This window comes from Mesoplodon bidens (assembly GCF_964165515.1).
Source record: "Mesoplodon bidens genome assembly, chromosome: 3".
Taxonomy (NCBI): Eukaryota; Metazoa; Chordata; class Mammalia; order Artiodactyla; family Ziphiidae; genus Mesoplodon; species Mesoplodon bidens.
In genome coordinates, this window is record NC_138178.1 from 10,718,147 (window position 1) to 10,730,611 (window position 12,465).

The following is a 12,465-nucleotide window of genomic DNA, read 5'->3' on the forward strand; positions in this document are numbered from 1 at the left end:
TCCCAAGCCTCCGCCGCCCTTCAGAGCTCTCTGACCCAGAGACTCCCCGTCTTGCAACTGAGCGACATGGCATCACCTGGACAAGAAGGCCTCTCTCCACTTCCCCACTCTCCCAGGAGTTCTCTTGACTTCTTTCCCTTTTGAGAGGGGACACTGCCCCACTGACTCTGGAACGTCTGCCACCTGGGACTTCCCCTCTCATGCAACTGAGCCACCCAAATAAAGCCATTCTGTGTTCCTGCCACCTCATGGCCATGTTTTTCCTTTGGTCTGTCCCCAAATTCTTCAACTCACCATAAAGGGGTTACTTCGTTTGATTAAAACCATATTTTGGTTCAATATAAATGAAAATCTAATAGTAAGAGATGGTCTAATACAAATATGTGATGAGTTCTCTGTCCCTTACAAACATCCCACATTTTGAAGGGCAAGACTCTCTGAAAAAGAAACAGAAACTAGATAAATGGTTTGGACTAGAAGAATGCTGGTACAGCCTCAACCTAATTTTCAAAATGTAGAAAATAATCCAAGACCCAAAATATTTGACCAGTTTGGATTGGTTATTTCCCTAGTATACCCAAATAATTCAATTTAACTGTAGTCAACAATTTGTTTTCCTATTGGGAGATGAGGAAGATCTGATATCTGAAAAATGACAATGATTTCCTGATTTTCATCCCCAAAATAATGTATAATTGACCAATTTTTATGCAAGTTGCTATAAATAATGCTAAACTTCATGAAGAAAATGTATTGGTGATTTCTAACAATATGTTAACACAAAATTGGTATTGTTCCAGTGATAACAGGTAAGAACTACATTTGGCAAGAGTAAAGAAGTACTTTAGGGCCTCCCTGGTGGCGCAGTGGTTGAGAGTCCGCCTGCCAATGCAGGGGATACGGGTTCGTGCCCGGGTCCGGGAGGATCCCATATGCCGCGGAGCAGCTGGGCCCGTGAGCCATGGCCGCTGAGCCTGCGCATCCGGAGCCTGTGCTCCGCAACGGGAGAGGCCACAACAGTGAGAGGCCCACGTACCGCAAAAAAAAAAAAAAAAAAAAAGAAGTACTTTAAATAAACCTATTAAATAAACAAATGATCAGCCACAAATGTTAGTTAATTACATCAATCTTTCGTGAATAAGAAAATTTATATTTAGGTTTAGGAACAGGAAGCAAAGATGATCATGATTATGACTTTTTAATAAAATAATTAAGTACTCACTATATATTTTAACGTGAGGATAACAAGATGAATAAAATAGTTATTTACATGAAAACATATTCCTAGTTTCCTAGACAGAGCCTAAGTCACCAAGGTAATTGAAGCAAGATATTCAAGGATTTCACAAATGAAAGCACTTCATTATTGAATTAAAAATCTGTGTTTTAGACCTGAAAAGATTTACTTGACATAGGTAAATCACCACTTCATCACTTTTGAGCCTTCCTGCAGAAGACAATGCTGTGATTCAGTAGTGAGGGGAAGATCCTCTTCCAATCCCACGATAAGACACAGCAAGCATAATGTGCCCAGGGAGGCAGACATTCAAAGCTCTGAATTCTGTTTCATTTTTAGGCTATGGTCCCAACTTTTATTACAAAAAAATCAGTAATGGGAACCTTTAATGATTTAAAACAGAAAACTTGGCCTCAGTTATACACTAGGTTCAACAGCTCTAATTAGGCTAAATCCACCTTAGAAAAGTGAGGTGTAGGAAATAATCGTTGTAAAGCACTTTTTAAGTAGCAAGTGCTACAAAAGTGTTAAATAATAAGCTTAAGTACTACAAAAATTAACTGTTCAATAAAAAATTGGATTTTCTTGAAGAACAAAGTAATCAACGGCAGAAATCTATTTCCCCTAAACTGGAGACAGTTGTAGTCATTTCTGCTCCTGCAGAATTTTAACAGGGTTGTTAAAAGTGGAGATGTAATAGGTATTGTCACAGCAATACTGTAATAGGACAGGAAGAAATACAAGCAAAGCTGCAGAGTATTAGTTTAGAAACGACTACCCTAGATTTCTTTCTAGCACTGTATATGTCATCTGGTTTATATTTTTATCTATTTCTTTGAGCATATATTTAATTCTCTTATATTCTTACAGTGGCCATGTTCAATACTAAGAAACTTCAGAAAGAATCAGGAATGTAATACACAAAGTAGCCGTTCAACACATATTCTGCTTCCTTAGATATCTAAAACATGAGTCAGATACATCAGATACCAATAAAAAAAATTCGATGGCTGGTAACACACTGTGAAATTATCTCATTAGTCAGCTTTATCCTGTTAGAAATGAAAGAGATCTCTAGAATCTGTGCCTTTAATCTGGGACAAGCATCTCTTTAATGGTGGGAAGGATTATAAGGATATATAATTTGAGCCTTTGATATTCAGGTTCTGATGGCTGGAAAGGCAGAAGCAACCAATCAGCAAAGCCATATTTGCCTTTTATTCTTAATACTATAGACTTATTAAAATTATATTAACATAAACATATTAAAAAGCTTATATACTTTAAAAAAAGGTTCTAGAAATTGAGATACCATATTAAAGCAAAATGAATGCCAAGAAATATCCTAGAATTTTGCCTGAATTTCTTTGTCTGCTTAATTTTAATTTCTACCTCAAAAATTCACTTTTTTATCAGACTTAATTCAAGGACTTCCCTACACAGTTGTAGGACACTGCTGAGCTCACTGTGAAGATGGTAGTGTTAGTTCTTCATTAACTAAACTGATGGCCTTAACTTTATCACCATGGGTTTCACTGTACTGATATTCAAAATATTTAATGACGGTATGGCATGGATACCAAACAATGCTGGCCACAGTACTAGAGCATGGTCCTGGGGGGTCCCCTGCAGATCCAGAGATCCTCTTTTAGTTGGGGATGTCCAGGTGTTTCATACCAAAGGGCCAGGACCGGGAGAGGAGTGAAGTAGGTATTTGAGTGATTCTGAGAAGTGGCTATTTATCCACAGTTTAAAAAACAACAACAACAACGAAAGCAACAAACAAAAAAACTATGGATATGGCTGCTTTGCTATATCTGACCTTGGTGTCAGCCTAAAGAGAAGCAAGTCCCCATCTGATTCAAAGGAAACGTGGAAATTCAAATACAAGGAGAGAGTAGCTACCTTTACGCCTTTGTCCCTTGTCCTTTTATTATCTGACACTATTTGGCGCAATTCGGGAAGCCTGAACCCACCCTCAACTCCCTCGCCTCCCCAAATCTTCGTAATCCTGTATTGTCTGACTTTGAGGTTTTACCATTTGTCCCAGGACAGCCATTGGCACCCCCCACCCCAGCTCTCCAGGACACTTTAACATGAAAATAAGGTTGTTTACTTGCTACCTCTGCCATCCACAGCCTTCTGCTGAAGCGGCCACACAGATTTTCCCTCATTCTGTCTCAGTAGGAGACTTCTGAAAGGGGTCACATTTTAATTTCAAATGTTAGATACCCTACTTGCAACAAAGAAAAGCAAGTTTTAAATAGAATGCCAAGAATTCCTTCTCTTCACAGGCGTATCTCCTGCTTAGGAGAGATTTAGAGTGAGAGCACAGGTAGGATGCCAGCTTTCTCTGCAAACACCTGTTCAGGCTCGTAGACTCTTCTGTGTAAGAGTCCCCATCTCACCCGGAGATAGAACTGACTATTTTTTCTTAGCATTTTGATGGTATTTCTATTATGTCTTGTAATACTCATTTTAAATCATTTATCTACAGTCTTCTGGACTGGGAGTACCTGACAACCAAATATTTGTTATGTGAATTAGTGAATGAATGAACAAATGAATGAATGAAAGAAACTGAAGTCCAGGATGAGCACATGTATATGAAAACATGTATTCTTGTTTTGTACAGGAAGATGAGGAAAGAAAGGCAGATGAGTCCTAGCAAAGGTTATTCCTTTTCTAGGAACCTATCACTTGCCCCCCTACACATACTTCCATACAGATATCTTGCTGCCCAATGCCTTAGCGCTGCTAAAATGAATGATAATACCCAATACCTCATCTGAGGGTTTTCTGGGATACACTTAGTTATTGGGGCTATCTCTGCCTTGGTTTCCTGATCTGTAAAATAAGAAAATCCTCTATTAGGGTATCTTATATAGCTGAAATACAAACTACGGTGAAAAACCAATATGAGCCAGCAAATTTCAATTTTCAGAAGAGAAATTTAGCTAATATGAATAACCTCAAAAAAGAAACAAACAAAAAACAAGCAGACATGTCATTAGTATATTTGCATTATGAATGGCCATAAATTATAAGAATTATGAAAATAGAGCTGATATCTCTCCATGCTTAATCGACAAATCTTTTACTTCCTTTGTAATATTTTAATCTGGTTTGTTTAAATTTGTTATTTATAAAAATACAAATGGCTACATTACAGGCTACAATCCACACTAGAAACATGGATATTTTCCAGGCAAATCACATGGGGTGCTCCTGCTGCCTGACTTCACAAGAGATCAAAGTACTACCAAGATGTCTTTAACTTCTGTTCTATGATAGAAGTCAGAAATCTTGTCAAGAGCCTTGCCACACAGTAAGATGGGCAAGAGAAAGACCTTCATCAGAGAGAGGCTTAGTAGAACTCCCACTGATCAGCTAGCAGGAGGGTTCTTTTCGTCTCTGTCTGCAGAATATTGCCTGATGGGACCACTGAGAGATAGGTTAGATATCTGCTCTGGCAATACAGGACAAATGGAGTCTATCCATAGTTACCTGTCAAACTGACACTGGCCTCTACCTCAAGACAAAGTCATGTATAGCAAATAGTATTCATTTCAGAGAAAGCAGCTGCATTACTTGAATATAATAACTATGAATAAAACTAGCATTCCTATGCTTAATCATGGTATAAATGCTTCAAGTTTAGACACTTTTTAAAAATATAAAACCTTTGGAATATTTTATCCATGAATGAATCAAACCATAAAGCAGGTGGAGTCTGAGATTCTGCAACCTCTTTTTTTAAAAAAAATCAAGGTAATTAATTCTTATTTTGATCTCCAGCCCCAAACAAAATAACTCAAAAATACCATCAGTGACTTCTCCACATCTCCATATTTTGAGATCTATTTTGAATTTAATGCTGCACAATGTAAAGAGTGTTTCCAGATGGCTGAACCTTTAAAGTAGTGAATCTTGATGAATGTCTCTTCTGAGAAGAATGCCAAGCACAAAGCAATAACAGAAACTCAGATACCAATGAAAACAAAGGTGACCTAGTAGTTTCAGATTAGTGTAGGAGGTCTGAGTTATACTCTAGCCTCTAGAGTTATACTCTAGCCTCTATTACTAATTATCTTTGATATGCATACGATCTTAAGTAAAAAATATAATTTAATAGCTCCTCCCTCTTTGTGAAATGATGAATTTTTTTTCTCTTTCTTGGAAATGTACTGACAATTTTCAATGATCCAGAAGCCATAGTGCATGTGTATCTTCTAGCAAGGTAAATAACCACCTGCTAGGAGTCATGTAAGTTACACAAAAAATGGTCCATGTAACACCTCCCTCAGAACTGTCAGGAGTACTTGTCAAGCTTTCTGAGACCCATTTAGATCTATGCAAAATATTTTGTGAACCAAGTCCAGGAGTCTGAACTATTCAAAAGCATCTTTGATGATCTTTCTGCATTCTAAAGTTTAGAAACTACTGAAAAAAGATTTTGATAAATCAAGGATGACTTGTAAAAATCCCAAATCTAGGATTTTATGATCAAACTAGACATAGAGCCATACACTAAATAAGTCATGTGGTGTAAAATTAGTAATATTATATCTGTAAGCAGAATAACTGACTTATGCTAGTATTGATTAGATTCAGGCAATTTAATATCTTCATGAGAACATATAGATAGTAACAGATAAAGTCAAAACAGGTCTTTTATATTCAATTTTAAGTGGTTTGAACAAAAATTAAATGAATCAGGAAACTTATCAGGTTTTAGTCATCTGCTTTACTCTCTTTCTCCTCCAATTAAGTGAAAATTTAGAAGTGGGAGTCATGATTTTCTTTACCTCTTAAAACGCCTGAACATCAAATTTCAGAAATTCTAGATATTTAGTGATTGCTTAAAGAGGCAAACAATGTTCACTTCTAATACCTGAGCAGATTAAAAGGGGCTACTAAGGCATCCGAAACTTACCTCCATATGACCAAGATCTAAATCTCACTCTCCTAGAAAACAGAAAGTTTGCTAGTCATATGAAAAAATCCCATTTTGCTCAAACAGAGAATTTCATTGATGCTTACTTGACCTGATGAGTATTTTATCTATCAAGCAGAAGACCTAAGAAGATGCAGTCCCTTCCTTAGGTGAAGAAAGGTAGAGACTCACTTATCCCGTAGTGCTGAGACTGGCAATGAAAACTTCTCTTCATTAGAGGCACTGAGCTACTATGACTGCATTGATACCAATAAGTATGCAATATTATGAGCCTTGTGGCACATAATATGAGTTATTTGGAAAAATGAAAGAACTTAGATATCACCCTTACACTACAATTTATACACAACAAATCCTGGGGGAAAAGAAGGGTATTAATCTCTGTTCCTATATAACCATCAGCAAAAAAGTATAGATTCCAGAGACAGAACAATTGTCTGAAACAACAGAAAGGATTACATTTTTTTCTTGAAGAGTATATATCAGAATTTTTTTTGAATTTTTGAATTTTATTTTTTTATACAGCAGGTTCTTATTAGTTATCCATTTTATACATTTTAGTGTATATATGTCAATCCCAATCTCCCAATTCATCCCACCCCCCCACCCCCCACTATATCAAAATTTTAACAGTGATTCTCTTAGGATGGTAACATTCAGGTGCTTTTTATTTTCCTTGTTGCAATTTTCTGTGCCTTCCAAAATTAAAAAAAAAACTAAATTACTTATTAAAAAAACAGTTGTAAAAAGTAAAACTGAAAAATAGTCTACATCTCTGTGAGTTATTAAAGAAAAAGAGTATCACGTAAGTATTAGGCTCCAGAGAAGGCAAGAGACTACAGAGCTGAAGAAACAACAATAAGAAACAGGAGGGACTAATAGCAAATCCGGAGGGTCACTGCTGCCATCTAGACTTTTAAATGCTCCTTTAGGTATTTAAAGGGCCAGAGACAGGATATATCTCAAGGCTTAACAATGAAAATGAAGTGCAAGAAATAAGAACTGTATAAGTAATTTAGCACCCTATTTTAGAGGGCTATTACCCAAGAAACAAAATAAATTATACTCAGACAGATATGTATGCTAGATTTTAGCAGTTTTCAAGAAGACATGGAGGTACTGTATATTTTTATCATCAAAGATGCTAGGAGAGAAAACAGGAGCAACTAAGTACCAGGAACTCTGTCAGTACAATCACAGCTGGTTATGGAGAGAAAAGTGGAGGCATCTAAGGGAAAGGGGGGGGTCAGAAAGTGGATTCTTCATATGCTTACTTTTCATTTGTTTGTATTTTTTTCAGAATATATACTAAGGATGGACTGAACTTTAGATAAATGCTGCAAGAGATTTGCACAGAGCCTTTTAAAACATACTGTGGAAGTCCCACTTCTAGCCATTAAATGATAACTTGTTTCAAACTAACCCTCTTGCTGAGGCTAACTCTAAGACCTATATAAAAGAAAACAAACAAACAAACAACAAAAATCCTAACTGTCTGAAGGAAAGTAACCAAAACAACCAGGACGTGAGGGGCCAAGATCCTGATAAAAGAAACTCCACTGAGGTGAATGCTCTAATTACATTTTTTTTCCTTTCAAGATACTTGCAAGTCTACATAGAGTTCAAGCAAAATGTGTAACCTAGAGGCTACACTGGTCTTACTGACCTAGGGTGACAAAAACTGGAGTTCCATGCTACTAAAGCAGACAGAACTTGAGGGACTTAGACCCAAGAGTAGAAGAACGAAAAAGAAGCAAGCTAACTTTCTGTAGATACTTTTCCCAAAAGCACTTCTGATTTCTAAGCTGCACACATGTGAAGCAAAATGAATCAAGCGATACATAAAATGACAATTTATTAGAAAACATTGGATTTATTCCAGAAATACAAGATCAGTTTAATATTAAAAGCCATTCAATACAGTTCAACATGTTAACAGAATATAGTATAAAACTTGTATGATCATTCTAGTAGTGCACCAAATCCAGAAAAGAATTTGATAAAATTCAACACCTTCTTGAAAAAAAGCTTAGCAAATGAGGAGAAGGAAACTTTCTTAATATGATAAATTTATCCCCAAAAAACCTTCAGCAAATGTCATATTTAATGGTGAAATATTGAAGGCTTTCCCAATATTCCCAAATGGGAACAAGAATGTCTGTTATCTTTGTATGACTACTTTTATTCAATATTGTACTTGAATTCCTAACCAGTGCAGTGAGGAAGAAAAACAAATTGAAGGGATGAGAATCAGAAAGGAAGAAATAAACATATTATTCAGAGATCACAAAATTGTGTACGTAAGAACTCTAAAAGATTGAGGTACTCAACCTCATTAGTTATCAGGAAAATGATAATTAAAATGAAAATTAAAACTACAAGATAGCACCATACAACATCAGATAGGCTAAAATTAAAATTTACAATATTATATGTTGGCAAGCATGTGGAACAAATTTTACATTCGTGTAAAATGGCTGGCAGAACTATATATTGACATAATCACTTCAGAAAACTCTCTGTGGTGGGCTTCCCTGGTGGCGCAGTGGTTAAGAATCACCTGCCAAAGCAGGGGACACGGGTTCAAGCCCTGGTCCAGGAGGATCCCACATGCCGTGGAGCAACTAAGCCCGTGTGCCACAACTACTGAGCCTGTGCGCCACAACTACTGAAGCCCGCGCGCCTAGAGCCCATGCTCTGCAACAGAAGCCACCACAATGAGAAGCCCACACACAGCAACAAAGAGTAGCCCTGCTATCTGCAACTAGAGAAAACCCACGCGCAGCAATGAAGACCCAACACAGCCAAAAATAAATACATAAATTAATAAATTCATATATAAAAAAGAAAACTCTCTGACAATATCTACTAAAGAGGGACATTTGCTACACTATGACCCAGCAATCCCACTCCTAATTATATCCAATATATGCAATAGAAACGTATGGCTATATATACAATGAAAAACATGTATGAGAATGTTCATAGCTTCATTATTCATAGTAATCAAAAATCCAGCATCTGACATAATAGAATGGATATACTGTGGTATAGCCACACAATAGGATACTAAGTAGAAACTAAAATAAACTGCTATTGCTACGCATAACGTAAATAAGTCTCATTCCAAATCGTTAAGCAAAAGAAGTCAGGGTTCGTATTATGACTCAAATATATAACACTCAAAATAGGAAAATTTTTCTGTTTAGAAAAGTGGTTAACCCTGGGATGAAGGGACCATGTTGACATGAGGGAGTACAGAGAAGACTTCTGGGAAGTTAGTAATGTTCTATATCTTGAACTGGGTGGTGGTCTACACAGGTGTGTTCACTTTATAAGAACTGATAAAAGTTTAATCTAAGATTTATGCAGTTCACTATACATATAGCATATATATAGTAAAAGAATTTTTAAAGTTAAAAAATAAATTTTCAAAGTTAAAAAATTTAACATAGTTTTTTTAAATTAAAAAATATTGTCAAGTATTGCTATGATAACACTATAGGAAGTGGTTCTACTTCTATTTAAGATGTCAAATGCTACTATATTTTCAGAAAATATTCTGTATAAGTATTTAAGCATCTACAGAATCCCACATAGTTATAAATTACTTATATTTTCCATTTATATAATTTTTAACATGCCATTACAAGAAAACAAAAATATACGATGAGTAATATTATTTAGGATGCTTTCAGCTAATGTTATTTAGGATGCTTTTATTTTTTAGGATGCTTTTATCTGTATCAGAAAACTCTGACTCAACTAAATGACACTAATAGGGAATTTATTATCTTACAAAAGATCTCAAGTGCTTGGTGATTCCAATGTTGGTTAATTCAATACTTTAACATCATCTTCAAGGACCCAAGTTTAGCTTCATCTTACTGCTTTGCCATCTTCACGTATCAATTTTGTCTTGAAGCTTACGACCTCATGATCACAGGATGGCTACAAAAGTTCCAAGCATCATAGTGCCCAGAAGCAGGAAAGGAGAGCTTTCCCATTTTAGAGCAAATAAAACATTTCTCAGAATTCCTTCAGCAGACTTTCCCTCCCTTTCATTTGTTACAGCTTTATAACACACGCTTGCTTAAATCAATTACCAGCAAGGGGAATAGGAGGGTGCACCAAATTGAATAAGATCTATCAGGATCTAACTCTGCGTCACTGAGAGAAAAGCAGATACCCGAATAGAATCAGAACTCTGTTAACAAGGAAGAGGAAGAGGGGGTGGGGAATGGTTTTTGGGGACAACCAAAATCATCTACTATAATAGCCAACTGAATCACAATTAAGGAAGCACAAAATAAATGGTTCTTTGGTATCATTCAAAATGTCTGTAATGCTATTAATTTTTAAATGTTCTCTCTGGTTCTATTATCTATGTATTTTTTTTGTCTTACACAACAAATTATACAGAATTATACAGAATTCAAATATAAAAATTCAAGTAGAGATTGGCTTATCCACATTTTGTATCTTATTTTTATGAGACAGGTAAACAATATAAACACAATGATTCATTTTTTTAAATACTTGCCCATTCAAGTATTTGAGTAAATACAAATACTGCTCCAACATCCATATCTTTTACAATAACAGTACTACCTTCACACTTGATAATAATAACAATGACAGCTAATTTTTATCAGGTGCTTACTATGTGCTCTCTATGTTCAGTACTTAAACGTAAGGAACTTGTTAAATCTTCATAACAAATCTTTTAGGTACTACTGTTATCTCCCTTTTTACCAACAATGGAACAGAATCACAGAAAAGCTGTCTAAATTTCTCAAGGTCCATAACCAGTAAATGGTAGAGTCATTTAGCCATATTTGTGATTGGCAATTTTAAAATATTAAGAAGGCACCCAATATAATAAATTAATTCCTGGGGATATCAAGTTTTGTTTTTGTTTTTGTTTTTTACAATATAATGACTTAGTCTCAGAGAAGCAAACTTGATACAGCCAAGGTACTGGGTTACCAACAGACTATAAACAAAACGATAACATGGTTCAAGAAGCTTCAAGAGAAGAACAGACGAGCTTATTAGAATAGCCTTTCTTCAGACTCTGCAACTCCCCAGACAAGGAGAGGAAGTAATTATCTAGAGAAAAGGTCTTAGTTATTGGACAAAACACCACAACAAGGCTAAACTCCTGTGTTTAGAAAAATTCCACAGGACTGTAAAGCAGTATCAGTGGAACATTTTATATAACATATAGGCTAGAAAATATTCTACTTACCATGTTGAGATATTTTAGGTCAGATTCACGAATAAAATTTAAAAGTCAAGTTGTTTATAAAAACAATATTCCATCATTTATAACATCAACAAAAGGAACTGTTATTACATCACCTCACAACACTAGAAATTTCTATTCCTATGCAAAAAGCTATTAGTGAGCAATGAAATATTAATAGCAAGAATGTAGTTGCTTCTCTGGCATCTAACCAGGTTTAAGCCATTAGTAAATCATGTATTTATGCCAAAAAATAAGAGTATAGAACTCATTTGCTCTCTCTGTTCAGTATTAACTCAAAAGCGTGTGTTGGATTATTCTAGAAACAAAACACTGCAAATATCTGTAGACTGCACTTATATCCTGAATAAGTAAATTATTTGTAATACTTGAACAAATCTCCCAGTATCCTATTTGTACAATAGTCCCTCTAAAAATAATATGAAGAAAAACTATCTTAAAAGTAAGAGATTTGCATTGTCATTTCTACCTAGTCAGCTCTTCACCATGAGACAGATCCTCTTGTCCTGGCCTCTCTGTCACTTCACACCAATTCCTGCCCATTCCCCAACTTGCACATCTGGAATGAAGATACATACGACAGGATTATAACTTTTTAAAAAATTTTATTTATTTTTCTTATTAGTCATCCATTTTATACACATCAGTGTATACATGTCAATCCCAATCTCCCAGTTCATCCCACCCCAACCCCCACCCCCTGCTGCTTTCCCCCCTTGGTGTCCATACGTTTTTTCTCTACTTCTGTGTCTCTATTTCTGTCCTGCAAACGGGTTCATCTGTACCATTTTCTAGGTTCCACATATATGCGTTAATATACGATATTTGTTTTTCTCTTTCTGACTTACTTCACTCTGTATGACAGTCTCTAGATGCATCCACGTCTCTACAAATGATCCAATTTCGTTTCTTTTTATGGCTGAGTAATATTCCATTGTATATATGTACCACATCTTCTTCATCCATTCGTCTGTCGATGGGCATTTAGGTTGCTTCCATGAC

The 12,465-nt window shown here is 35.7% G+C and overlaps 1 protein-coding gene across 1 annotated transcript in view; it reads right to left on the reverse strand.

Moving 5' to 3' along the window:
* Positions 1-12,465, reverse strand: part of GPR158 (G protein-coupled receptor 158) — a gene marked incomplete at both ends in the record, with an annotated part of 306,367 nt that overhangs the window by 180,411 nt on the left and 113,491 nt on the right. The window lies entirely within an intron of this gene.